Source organism: Balearica regulorum, chromosome 9, assembly GCF_011004875.1.
Source record: "Balearica regulorum gibbericeps isolate bBalReg1 chromosome 9, bBalReg1.pri, whole genome shotgun sequence".
Classification (NCBI taxonomy): domain Eukaryota; kingdom Metazoa; phylum Chordata; class Aves; order Gruiformes; family Gruidae; genus Balearica; species Balearica regulorum.
In genome coordinates, this window is record NC_046192.1 from 14,100,001 (window position 1) to 14,112,356 (window position 12,356).

Sequence of the window (12,356 nt, forward strand, 5' to 3'; positions counted from 1 at the left end):
ACAAATGTGTGAAACATTTTCCTTCTAACTTGCTCTAGAGAAACTGTCTTTTATGGGCAACTCACACAAAATTTTCAAGATCCTGGAAAAAAGTTGTAAGAGATTGCTAGTTACCAACTCATTTCCCATAGTTCTCCATCTGCTCTGATATCTGAGAGCCAAGGCTGCAGTAAATGCTCCTAAAAAAAAAGGGGGAGACTGTGACTGGCTGGAATACCAGCCTCAGGAAGGCAGGGATGCCATAATATTTGTTCTCCTCCTCTTCATTTTCTTTCCTCATTCTAGGCAGCGAACAGACTGTAAACGTAGAACTACAGAAGGGTGAAAAGAGATAGGGAACCTTCTTCTAGTCCTTTTATCCTTTAGAAATCTAACTATCTGCAGAAAATGGAAGAAAAATCAAAGCACAACATAAAAGTTTTAGCATAAGAACAACCAGGCTGGATGAGAGCAAAGGTCTCTCAAGCAGACTCCTGCCTCCAGCAGCAGTCAGTGGCAGAAGCATGGGGAAGAGCAGAGGAACCAGGTTTGTACTTAGAGATCCCTCTGCTTGGTTGTACCTCTCCAGCCACAGGCCAGTAGCACGCTTGGGACTTCCTTCAGGGGAGGTGGCTGTAAGCCAGGATGCTCGGTAGCCCTCTCGTGGCCCTCTCTTTATGCTCACTAGCCTGTCGCTATTGCCAAAGTATAGTATGGTACAGAAATGATTATCAATAAGAATAAAAAGAGTAGGAGGAAATCCTCTAGAAAGCTAATGAGTTGTTTCTCTTGCAGAAGCAATTTCTAGAGAAAACCGAGTGGTATGTGCAATGGGCAGTTCAAAACATGGCACTAAAACACAGTAGCGAGGAATTAAACCATAGTTAAGAGCATGACATTCCTAGATGAAAGATAACAAACAGCAGTTTTTTAAACAGATTTCTTTAAAATTTCATTTAAAAAAATCAACAACAAATGCAAGTTCTTGCATTTGCATTGTTACAAACTAGAGCTGCTTTAGTTTCATTGGAGCTGTGGTATCAGTGATATGACCAAAAGAATAGAATAATACGAAACGGACAGCTGAAACATCAGAGTGAAGTATTTTTTTAAAAATTTCTGCTAGCAGTATCCAGTAATAAATTTAATAATGAACTGCCTAAAATAGCCTTTTGGTTCCTCACTGATATTTTTTCAAGATCTGACATTTACTACTACTTCTTACGGGCCTGGTGTTTCCTTCCAGACTTTCCATCTAGATCAGAGCTGAACAAGACTCAACAGGACCAGCGGGACAATGCAAACACTGTTCTAAGGTCCAGTCTAAGTGATTTTACAACCTGAGAGTTCTCTATGCTTTTCAGGTTTGTAACCAATAAAAACTCTAAGCAAAACTTCATCAGAAGACATAAAATTATTAAAGTGTCTGAAATTAAACAACCCCCCCCAACCTTGTGAAACAACAGGTTACTTCTGCTGTATTTAAAGAATGAAAGCAATTCACTTTTCCACTATTTTTAGTGGATTTTTATCATTGACATGGTAAACCTGTTTATAAACATAAAATCCATGTACAGTTTTGTAGGAAATCAAAACTCTTTGCAATAATATACAGAACTAGACAGATTTACTAGAATTGCCTACAGAAAACAAGTATTTACGGGCACACAGATGCATACATGGATATACACTCACACATTTCTATTTCCTACTGGGTCCAAACTTTATTATGTCACAGTGCAATTACTGCAACAATCCTGCTATCAGACAAGACTTGATTACCATGGAAGGGCAGAATTTATAGCCTCCTGATTTTATATTCCTACAATCTGAGCACATATGTTGACTTCAGCTTAAAAAAAAAAAAAAAAAGTTACTGGTTAACATCACATTGTTGTATTTGTCAGCTAAGCTTAGCAGGACACAAGGGAGAAGGTATATTAGAAAAAAAATATTGTATTTCAACTAGAAAGGGTCATAATAATAAACAACATGTAGATTTGTATAAAAGTATATCTATTCTATAGATTTAAAAAGAATCCAGAATATGTAAACACACATGAACACAAATGTATATAGACACATATCAGCAAAACACAACCAAACTACAATTAGGACTTGCAGCTACTGAGAACCAATACCAAAACTTATAAACTTTCAAGAGACAGTTAAGATCAGTTTCTACAAAGGTTAAAATAAGTATTTTTTGTGAATTTATTCTGGGCAGCTCCATGACCAAGAGCATTCAGGGCTTCCATCTCATGCTCGGGGGGGCACATCAACCTTTCAGCATTTCACAAGCTCCCACCAAGGCTTTGTGTTTCCAAACTTTCCATAGTTAAAGTTACGCATGATACAATACCTCAGCCAAAATATTAGTAGAAGCAGATAGCAAAATTATCTGACCTGACATGGGAAGACGTTTCAGTATGATCTTTTATCACAACTTTTATGTAAAACCAGTCAAGTCACTGTTTGGAAATTCAAGCTTTCGGTACTCGATTCAAGCAGCTCTTTGGAAGAGCAAAAACGTGGGAACTACCATGTGAGAAAATGAAAAAAATTTGGCAACAGTAACTGATTAGTTAAGAAGAAACTGTATGTTCATAATATACTAATAGAAATCCAACTGGTAATAAAAAACCCAGATCTTTTCTTAGGTGGGATCCTTCCATGCCTCCACATCACCATAATGACCGTGTTAGAATTGCTCAGGTACAGAGCAAGCAATTGGAAATTATTCATTACAACAAATGACTACAACCTTCTGCCTAAATTCATTCCAATTTCACTCCTTACTACATAAATTATTCCACTGCCTTCATTGCAATTAATCGGAGTCAGTTATCAGTCAGTATGAGTGAAAATGGCAGAATTGGGCCCAATACAGCCTACAGGAGATGGATTTTTAACAGTTGCTCTAAGCATACTTCCCTCCTCTTTGCCAAAGTTGGGCAGCAATCTTTCAACATATTTCTTTGAGATATTTTATATGAATGAGATACAGAATTTTCTGGCTCACAGTCTGGAATCTCCTCTGCTAGATCTTGGAAGGAATTAACACAGTGATCAATGAATGTTTTCCAGTTTTAGTTTATGTCATTAAAACAGCCTGCTATAATGAGCCACTGTGTGGGTTCATTCTTAGTTTTATCTGAACGACAAACTGCAGTCTGACTTCAGCATTTCAGACAATGCTTACAAAATACAAAGCTAAAGACCCAGATATAATTTTCTACCTTCCTTTCCTGTCTTCCCCTCCCCCATCTCTGCTGTATTTGGTTGTCCTTCTCAAAAGACTTTTTTTTTTCCTTTTATTTGTTATTTTCCCTTTAAGTGAAGCCCTTCATTCAGACTGAAGTTCAGAATGCAGTCCTCTCTTCATATTGAAATTAAAAAGCAATTGAATAAATTAAGCAAGAATGGAAATGCCTTAACAATTTCTTCCGATGCTTCCTTCCTTATTAAGGAGAAAAACTATCAATCAGAATCCTAGCCAGAAACTGCACTCTGCTGCCACCGTGAATAACCCCATCCTCTCTCTCTGGTTTGCTAGGCTGTGCGTGTGAGCAGCTGCCGCAGCAGCCTTTTGCTTCCTGTTGTATTTTGGAACAGGTAAAATATTTCAGTTACGCTGTATGGCCGGATTGGAGTCACCTGCCAAGACATGAAGGAGTGGCGTATCGTGGGGCAGGTTTCCCTAGGAATGTAACGGGGTACCCGGTGCAGTTCTAAGTGGCCGCTCTCTCTTAATAAACCAGTCGCATGTTACATATGGGATTCTGGATCTATTTTGCAGAGACTTCAGAAATAGCAAAGAGAAATGGTTTCAGCAGGAGATAATGGGCTTTATGACTTTTTCCAAATTATTCCCCTTTTTAGTAGCCATCATCTTGTCGGCTGACATCTGGAATGATTAGAGGATGATATTTTAGACTGACAACTGGGCTGTCATTCACACTGCCAGTCAGCAAACATCCAGGTTGCCCAGGGTTACAAAGCTAGTTTATGCCTTTGTCCTGTAGTATTTAGTGCTGCTGATTCTTTACCTTGATTTCAGATGAAGCGGCTCTGACAGCTAGCGCCAGAGGCAGGCAGAGAGCTCATGTTGATGGTGGGAGTCCCGTGGTGCCTTTGTGTGCGACGGTTTTAGCGCTTCTGTGGCAGCCCATCAGGCAGGACATAACCCCGGAGTATTAGGGTGGGTCTAGTAAGTTCATCTGGTTTCAAAAAATAGAAGGCTAATGTTTATCTATGCCCTAGGAACGCATCTAATTATTTTAGGCTTATGTTACCTGAATGGAAGCTTTCTTACACAACCCAGCTGTCTGCAGAATTATTATCCTAAAGCAGACCAGAAAACAAACCATCCCAAAGCACCCTTGGGCTCCAAAGGATGAGCAGTCCCTGTGCTTTCCTCAGCATGCAAGAGCACCCTCACCAAATTATCAGCAAGAATAAATGTGCTCCACAGCAACAACTTCACATTGCTCAACCGTCCCTTGATATGCATTCTAAATTCCTTCCCACTCACTCACTGTCTTTGTGTGCATCCGTGATAAAAACGAAGGCCTCTGCTTTTAAATGTTCCAGTTTGGGCCTTTGGGCACCAAAAGCCTGATTTTCAAAGGGAAAAATAACCTGCAGCTCTCAGAAAACTCAAAGTAGTGTTGTGAGCATGCACCAGCTCTGATACTCAAAACCTAGAACACAATAATCAGGAATCCAAGAACAGAAACACCAAAGACAGCTTGCCTGCAACTTCCCTCCCTTTATCTGCCTTAAGGTACTCTTCTTTTAATGCCAAAATAGCATTTCTTACAGGCATACTGAGTGAATAGGATACTCACAAAACCTAATAATTTGTAAATAATAACCTAGCTCACAAGATGAGGAATGACTAACATCCGGTTAGTTATCAGTGAGCAGGTAACTTGCTATTATTTTGGTTGCAGACAGGTAACAGCGCAAGCCATCCTAGCACACTGTGTTTCACAGACCAGTTTAAAACTCACAACAGGTGTCTGTGACATCTGCCTTCTGCAAACAGGCTTGCAGCCTTGTCTTCAGAAAATGTAAAATGAAAGAGTGTGCTCAAAGCAAATTTTCTTAAAAATTCAATAAAAATGCCTTAAAACACTGGCAGAAGTTGCATAGCCTGAAGGCAAGGAGCTCCTTCAATAATGTTTCTAGCTAATGTTTCTGAAGCATGCAAGAAAGTAATAAAATTTCATAAACAAGCTGGAGAAAAAAGGATGACTAATTTTGCGTGTTGCACGCATCTGAGACCATAACGCCTCTACGAGGGGCTGTATTCTGCCTCCTGCGTACCTTGTTCCTGGTCCTCTACCAGAAGATGCTTACCAATTACAGCAGCAGAGAAGCTGCAACTGGAATGAAAGAAGCATGTAGGTATGTGTGGACATGGTGTTAAAACAAAAGGACAAAAAAACCCTGTTTGAAGCATACTTTGGTAGCATTGTTCTGGAGCTTAAACCCACACCCTTCTAAAGAGCAACAGGAAAGCAAATAAATCACTATAATTTATTTATACTAACTTTTTCAATAGTTCACTCTGATTCTTTTCGAGTAGCATCCCACAAACCTGGTTGTTAAGTTTAAATTAAAACTATTGAAGAGGTAATATTTGTAAAGCACTTTTGCATCCACAGATGAATGCTGCTGTATAATATGAACATTGACATATTTGACAAGGCAACAGAGTTAAGTGTGATACAGAGTCAGACTAAAGATTTTTTTCTTGTCTGAAAAGCCCTTGTTTTGTTACTAATATTAGAGCTACAGAGGCCTATTTGACAAAAAGCACCTCCTAATTTGAGAGCTGTAGCTCTTAAGCTCCATAGTAGCAGCTATTTACCTGGTTGGCTCACTCTTCACAAAATGTGCCCATTAAGCTCAGGGTATAAAGCCAAAAAAAAAAAAAAAAAAAAAAATAACAGCCACTCCACTGAGCATGACTGAACAAGCGACTGTGCTGGTATGTGTTTGATAAGAGACAGCAGAGGAAAAGGAGATAAACCTTGGGGTGTAAGATAGGAGTTTACATATTCCACTTAGAACAATAGGGAAAGCTATTATTGACTTCATTGGGAATAACTCACAGTAGCACAAATTCTCTCTGGTTGCAGGTGTGTTTGGAGAATTTTCCCTGAGGGAAGCTTTATGATATACATACATACATACATATACAACACCAGTTTATGTCAAGGGAATTTATGCATGCATTCTGAACCGAGAGTAAATTTTAGCCCTTTTCTTGTTCACTGACATTACACAAGCATTTTCCCAGCTTGGCAGGGCTAAATTAAATTGCGCAACGTTCTGTGTGTGTTTGATGTCTGCTAAATGAAGTGAGCTTCCAATTCGTCATATTTACTCAAGCTCACTCAACTCTAGTAAAAATTAAAATGTTCCAGTTAATTTAACGAGATAATTTAGTGCGCTCAAATCTTTCTTGCTCAACATTTGTTGCTGTTTAGAAGTCAGGGGTATGTGCTGCCATGTAATTCTTTGGACAGCTCTGAGGACTTAACAGTTAACAGTAGACATTTTAGGCGCTGGACTGACATCATGTTTAAACTTCAGCAAGTCCCTGAGCTGCCACTTGTGAGGGGCAGTCTAGGATCAGGCCCTTTGGATTCCTTATTTAAAGAAAAGGGATCACACAAAAAAGCAATAGAATACTTAGGCAAGAATCGGGGTGGCTAAGGTAGCAGTTGGAAGGTGAGAAGTAAAAAATTGTCATGTGGAGTGACTGGCATACCAGTAGAAAGTAGGGAAGGGCTCCGAGTAATCAAAGTATCCACACAAGAAGCTCTTCATGCTTGATACTTGGAAATAACAGCTCTGTCTTGAGATGAATGTCTGCCTTGATCTTGCCTCTATTTTATGTCAACACAGACAAGGAAGCCAAAAAAATCATGCAATATTAATGGTACATACGTGATAAACTCCACTGAAATTAATACTTAATGAAATGAACTGAGACCGAAAATTTAAGATTGGCCAGACCTGTAACACTGAGATTTACTCACAAGAACTTGTAATACTGTCTCTCTGCAAACCAGCATCATTAAACTTTATCTGTGGGCTTGAGCACTAAAAAGACAAAAAGGCATAATAACTACCAAGTTCAGAAATCCCCTCAGTACCAAAGGGCAGGTCACTCAGCAGACTGAGTGATGGATGGCAGCAGTGAAACATCTGCTGTCCAACAGGTCCTCAAAGATCCCAAGTGCAACATTGCAGACAATTAAAAAAATTTATGTCTTCTCCCATTCATTTGGGGCTAGTCTAAGAATCAGGAGCAGAACGAGGGTTACTTTTACTGACTGGTTGTATTGAATCACAGTCAGATACTGGTGATCTCGCTTTACTAACCACAAGAAACTCTTCAAACATCTCAAAGGCCTTTGCAAGGATTTGTAGGGACTGAAGGGATAGAGCAGTAGATTGTGCATAGACTTTCTTCTTCTCAGAGGAGACAGGCTGTTTATAACCTGCATCACATCTCCCTCTGCAGAAGCTGGAAGACCGGGGATGACACAGACACAAGAGGTTGGTGCATTTGATACTGCATACTGCTTCAGCGCACTTAAAATACCAGTCCTTTTCTTCATGGAGGACATAGGAAACGTAGAGAGACCAGCCTCCTTATAGAATTGGATGTCTAAATCTAAGCAAAACCATTCTAAGTCTCACATACAGGTGCCTTCAAACAGTCTGCATTCAGTTTTTCTGCAATTTCCTATGAGACTGTGGAAGACACAGTCACATTTTGATAAGAATTCATTAGGCATCTTAGCAGCCTGGCAATATTCAGTATACCCTGAGGAACATGCAGACAGGTGAACTGCAAAAAGCTAGTACACAAATGCAGAGCAATTTAAACAAAATGGTGCTAGGGACTTGAGTAAAATTACAGCTATGTGCCACTCTTGCTGTAGAATCAAAAGCAATGCAGAGTGCACCTGGTTTTGCTATACAAACCTTGGCATAGGTTTGTCAAAAGGTTTGCAGACCTGTCAAAAAAACTGGGAAGAGCTTGGGATTTTAAAACAAAAGCAGGAGCTGCAAAATACCTTCAACAGCCAAGGATGGCTATGGTTCACCCTTGGAGAGATGTAAGCTAGACAGGTGAAGAGGTACCATGATAATATATTTTAATGTGCAAATATATCTGGTTTTTTTCAGTGCTTTTTGTTTTTTCTTCTTCTAGTGAACCTTAAAATGTTTTCACTTAACATCCGTTCAGGAAGACAGATGACACAAACATCACTCATGGCAGTATTGAACTGCAATGAAAAAACAGCAAATATGATGCAAGAATATGAGGGCAAAACCAAAAATATCATTAAATGACTTTACCAATGATAAAGCCATTTCAAAATTAGAGCATAAGTTTTGATTACTTTCTATCAAATGGGATAATGCAGAGATAAATGGGGAACTGATAAAAAAGATAATTAAGAATAGCCAAGAACCTAAAAAAAAACCAAACCAAAACCCTCACCTGAAGAGAAGTTGAAAGCACAGGGTTATTTACATGAGAAAGGAGACACATAAAGGCATGATCTAAGTATGAAAACTGAATAGCTGGGAAAGGTTAGGAGCCTCACCTAAGAACAAGAGATTTACTGAAATGATGGCAAACACAACAATGATAAGAAGAAACTTAGAATTTTTGTTTTATAATTAAACTATGGTAGAGACCAGAATACTTTTTTTTTTTTCAGTTTTCCATTATATAGCACAATGTCATAAAAATGGACGCATTATAAATAAAGTATAACAATATCTACAAATGTTATAAATCTAACAAACATTTTTTCAGAGCAAGTAAATTGTTTCATTTAAACTTTAATGTGTTGATTCAAATTCTTTCATTGTATCATATATTAGGTAAAAGGTAAAAAGAAGTAATCAAATGCTATCCAAGTGTTTCAGTGATCATGAATTAACATTTTCCACCAAAAAATGGGGATTGAGAATTCTTGAGAATTTTTTATTTGCATTTGTGTATTTAATTTCTTGCAGAATGGAACTTCTGATTTCCAACTACTTTGGAACTCACCAACACTGGATTTCTTTGAGACCACAAATTTACCACAAACTTTTTTACAAAGTAAAGAATACCCATAGTGAATAGAGAGACTGAGAATTAATATTATGTAAAGAATGTTAAATCTCCAGGACTTTCCCTAGTTCCAGACACTCTGACTTGGTTCCTGGGGCGGTGCACTGTGTTTAGCTACTAAAAGGTTTTCATACCGTTTTCCATAGCACCTGATATGGGACCCTGTAGGAGGAAGGATGTGGGGCTGGAAGGAGCTCCAGGCAGTGAGGTTTCTGCATTAAGAGCGCAAAGGGCTCAAGGCCCAGCTAGACCAGCTCCCATCACTGATGGGAATTCATGAGATCAGGATTTCAATGTGTCTTTTTCTATCAACAACTGGGAAATGGCTTCCTGGAATGCTGCTGAAGCCTTTCAGCTCTCTTGTGAATGGAGGGGACAACTGATGTCAAAGGAATTTGGCAAAATGCTATCCTTTTGTACCTGAGAACTCAAATCTGGTAACAAAAATGAGAGAATGAAACTGGAGCCAGAAGTGGAGATAGCAGAATAAAATACGTTTTCAGTTCCTTTCAGGCTGAAAAAACCTATTGTTTGGCCCCTATACTGAAGATGGAAAAAGCACACGTGTGCACCGAGTTCATAGACTGAGCATTACTTGCAGCTCTTTCAAATGATGAAAAATGCAGATGAGGTTGATAAGACGACTCAGGGGTTTCTGCTGGGTGCTGCAGCATGAAGAGGTTGCCTTTCATACAGGACAGAAAGTCAAATTAGGTCCATGTAACTGTTCAAAATTCATTAGAATGACCTTAGTTAAGCTTTGCTTCCATGCACACTATGGTATATGATAATATAGCCTGGAGCAACAGCAGTAGTGGTGGTAGCACTTTCTGAAATATTTCCACTACTTGAAAGCCGTTGGATTTGTTAAAATTTCTAAAAGGATTATAACAGGATGAACTGGTTTTTTTCCTTTTACTTTCTCCATGCCAGTATAATAATATTACACAGAGCTTTTCATCTTCAAAGATCTTTACATATCTTAGCAATTCATAGTAACTGAACAGTTATAAAAATATAATAAAACTCATTTTTGCTGTCTTGCTAATTTTTTCTTATTATTTGTAAGAATTAACTTTAAATAGCAGTAACTTCTTTAACTGGACTGGTTCTGTAAATGTAACATTAAATTCATTACTAAGGGAGTTTGAATAGTCACATCTCCCATACAATCATTAGTCATAATAATAAACTATTTTCTGACTCCCTGCATTTCCAATAGAAGACGGCAGCACTTTTCTTCTTCCAGCATAGACAGTTAATTCATTGCTCTTTTATTATTTAAACCACAAACAGGAATAACATTGAAACAAGTATTATCAAAGAAATCGTCTTACCAAAGATAACCATATCTAATAATATTTGTGGCAGATAAGAATACGAAGAAGTAATTTTATTATTCCCCTTTTCCTTTCTGAGCAGTTGTGCTAATAAAACGTTCCCACAACTTTCAAGTCCCTGGTGTACAACCAGGTAACTTCTCTACTTAACATTAAAGGTCCGTGCTTGTCAAGCGGGGGCAAACGCCCTCTGCTCTTGCTCACTTCAAGGGATGCTGAAGGCACCCACCGACTGACAGGGCTGACTCTTCTGGGCTTTACTTCACATCAAAAAAATACATTACACAATATGGGGTGCTTCTCAGTGCAAGGAAGGGTATCTGCATCTGGGCCTTGATGAAGCCGTTCTGTGCACCTGAAGACTCACAGGCACCTTTGCCCACTTACTCCCAACGGCACGTGGGAAGCTCAAAGGCTGCTAGCTTGCTCCTGGAGACCTTACCGATACAAAATGCCTATTGAAGCTGGAGCACTTTCTGCTCCTGGCACTATTACGAGTGTCCCAGTTTGAACAGTCTAATAATACTTAGCAATAACTTCTTTGAAGCCAGAGAAAGGGTCAGGCTTTTGATGGCCCTAAAACATTTTCTAACTGAGGCCTAATTCTGCAGCCCTTTCTCACAGTGAGTAGCACTTAGCTGTCCCAGTGACGCCAAGGTGACAGCTTGCACAGATTTGTCACTGCAGAGGCAGAGAAAGAAAATGTAAAAATTAAATTTACACGTAAAAATAACTGGATAGGGATGAAATACCTGAGTCTTAAACACCACTCGCTCATTCTTCTGTCTTAGCTTGCTCCATGGTAAGAAGGCATTTCACACCATCAAACTGTCATTTGCACAAGCATCCAACAAGGTCCCATGAACATTTCATAAACACTAGAATTTCTGCTCTAGAAAGAAGGAAACTGAGGCAACTCCTCCTCCAAAGCAAGTGGAATTAGAGCAAGGAGGAGAGAGGCAGGATCTCCTGGCTTCTGGACCAAGACTGGTCTCATAGCTCAGCGCAGACTCTGGAGCGTAGCTGAATGAATACCAGACTACATACCTAAAATAATAGAAAACAGGAGAGTGGCAGGTCATAAACATATAGAAGTCTGCAAAGAAAACACTCCATTTTTTTCCTCACAACGTCTTTGCAGTATGGTTTTTTTCCTGCCAACTGATTCCAATACTGAACACTGAAGTCTGGGTTCTGGCCTCCTGGTAATAAGTAATTTGCAAGGGCCTGGTCACAGAGAGGTCAGAAAACCATGTAAATTGCTTGGATGGGAAAGCCTCTTTCACAGGAGGAAGCTGTAGGTGGTAGAGAGGCTCCCTGCCACAATTTTGCATTCCCCGGACATAGTGATATAGAAAGAGACAAGAGAGCAATGCTGATCATCTCCCATCGGGCACCCTTCGGCTGCCCTCTGTGGCAGGGATGGATGCCAGGCCTCTGGTAAATAGTGAGGGTGGTTTCTATCTTTTACAGCAACAACCTCAACACAACTTTTTAGCTATTAGGCAAGACATTTTTTGAAACAGGGTCCTAAGGCTGAAAATATTATAGTGAGCTTTACTATACACCCAGTTGCACACGTTTAACTTTTACTGTCACATACCCAGAGAGAGGATGAGACGACATACCTTCCAGTACTTGACAAGGTTTCCTTCTGGGGGATTTACCACACTGTTTGCATTTAATTTCACTATGAATGCAGCCTTGTCATACGGGGAACACATAAGCTAACAGAACATGCTCTGGGACCTCTTAGTTCTTCAGCCAGAGTTACTCTCATCCATGCGCAGAACCAAGCTGATGGGTTGATCTGGGATTGCTCGCTAGAGAGAAAGGTCTAGTTTACTGAGAAGTAGCATTCTCTCATGCTTTTCACTTCT

The 12,356-nt window shown here is 39.4% G+C and overlaps 1 long non-coding RNA gene across 2 annotated transcripts in view; it reads right to left on the bottom strand.

The window, feature by feature from the left end:
* The window catches only part of LOC142602925 (uncharacterized), a 72,874-nt gene that overhangs the window by 49,540 nt on the left and 10,978 nt on the right, over positions 1-12,356 (bottom strand). For both annotated transcript variants that reach the window (XR_012836779.1, XR_012836780.1), the window contains exons 2-3: positions 11,229-11,523; positions 4,029-4,199 (exon numbers count right to left, since the gene is read on the bottom strand). This is a non-coding gene — a long non-coding RNA (uncharacterized LOC142602925). The remainder of the gene's footprint in view (positions 1-4,028; positions 4,200-11,228; positions 11,524-12,356) is intronic.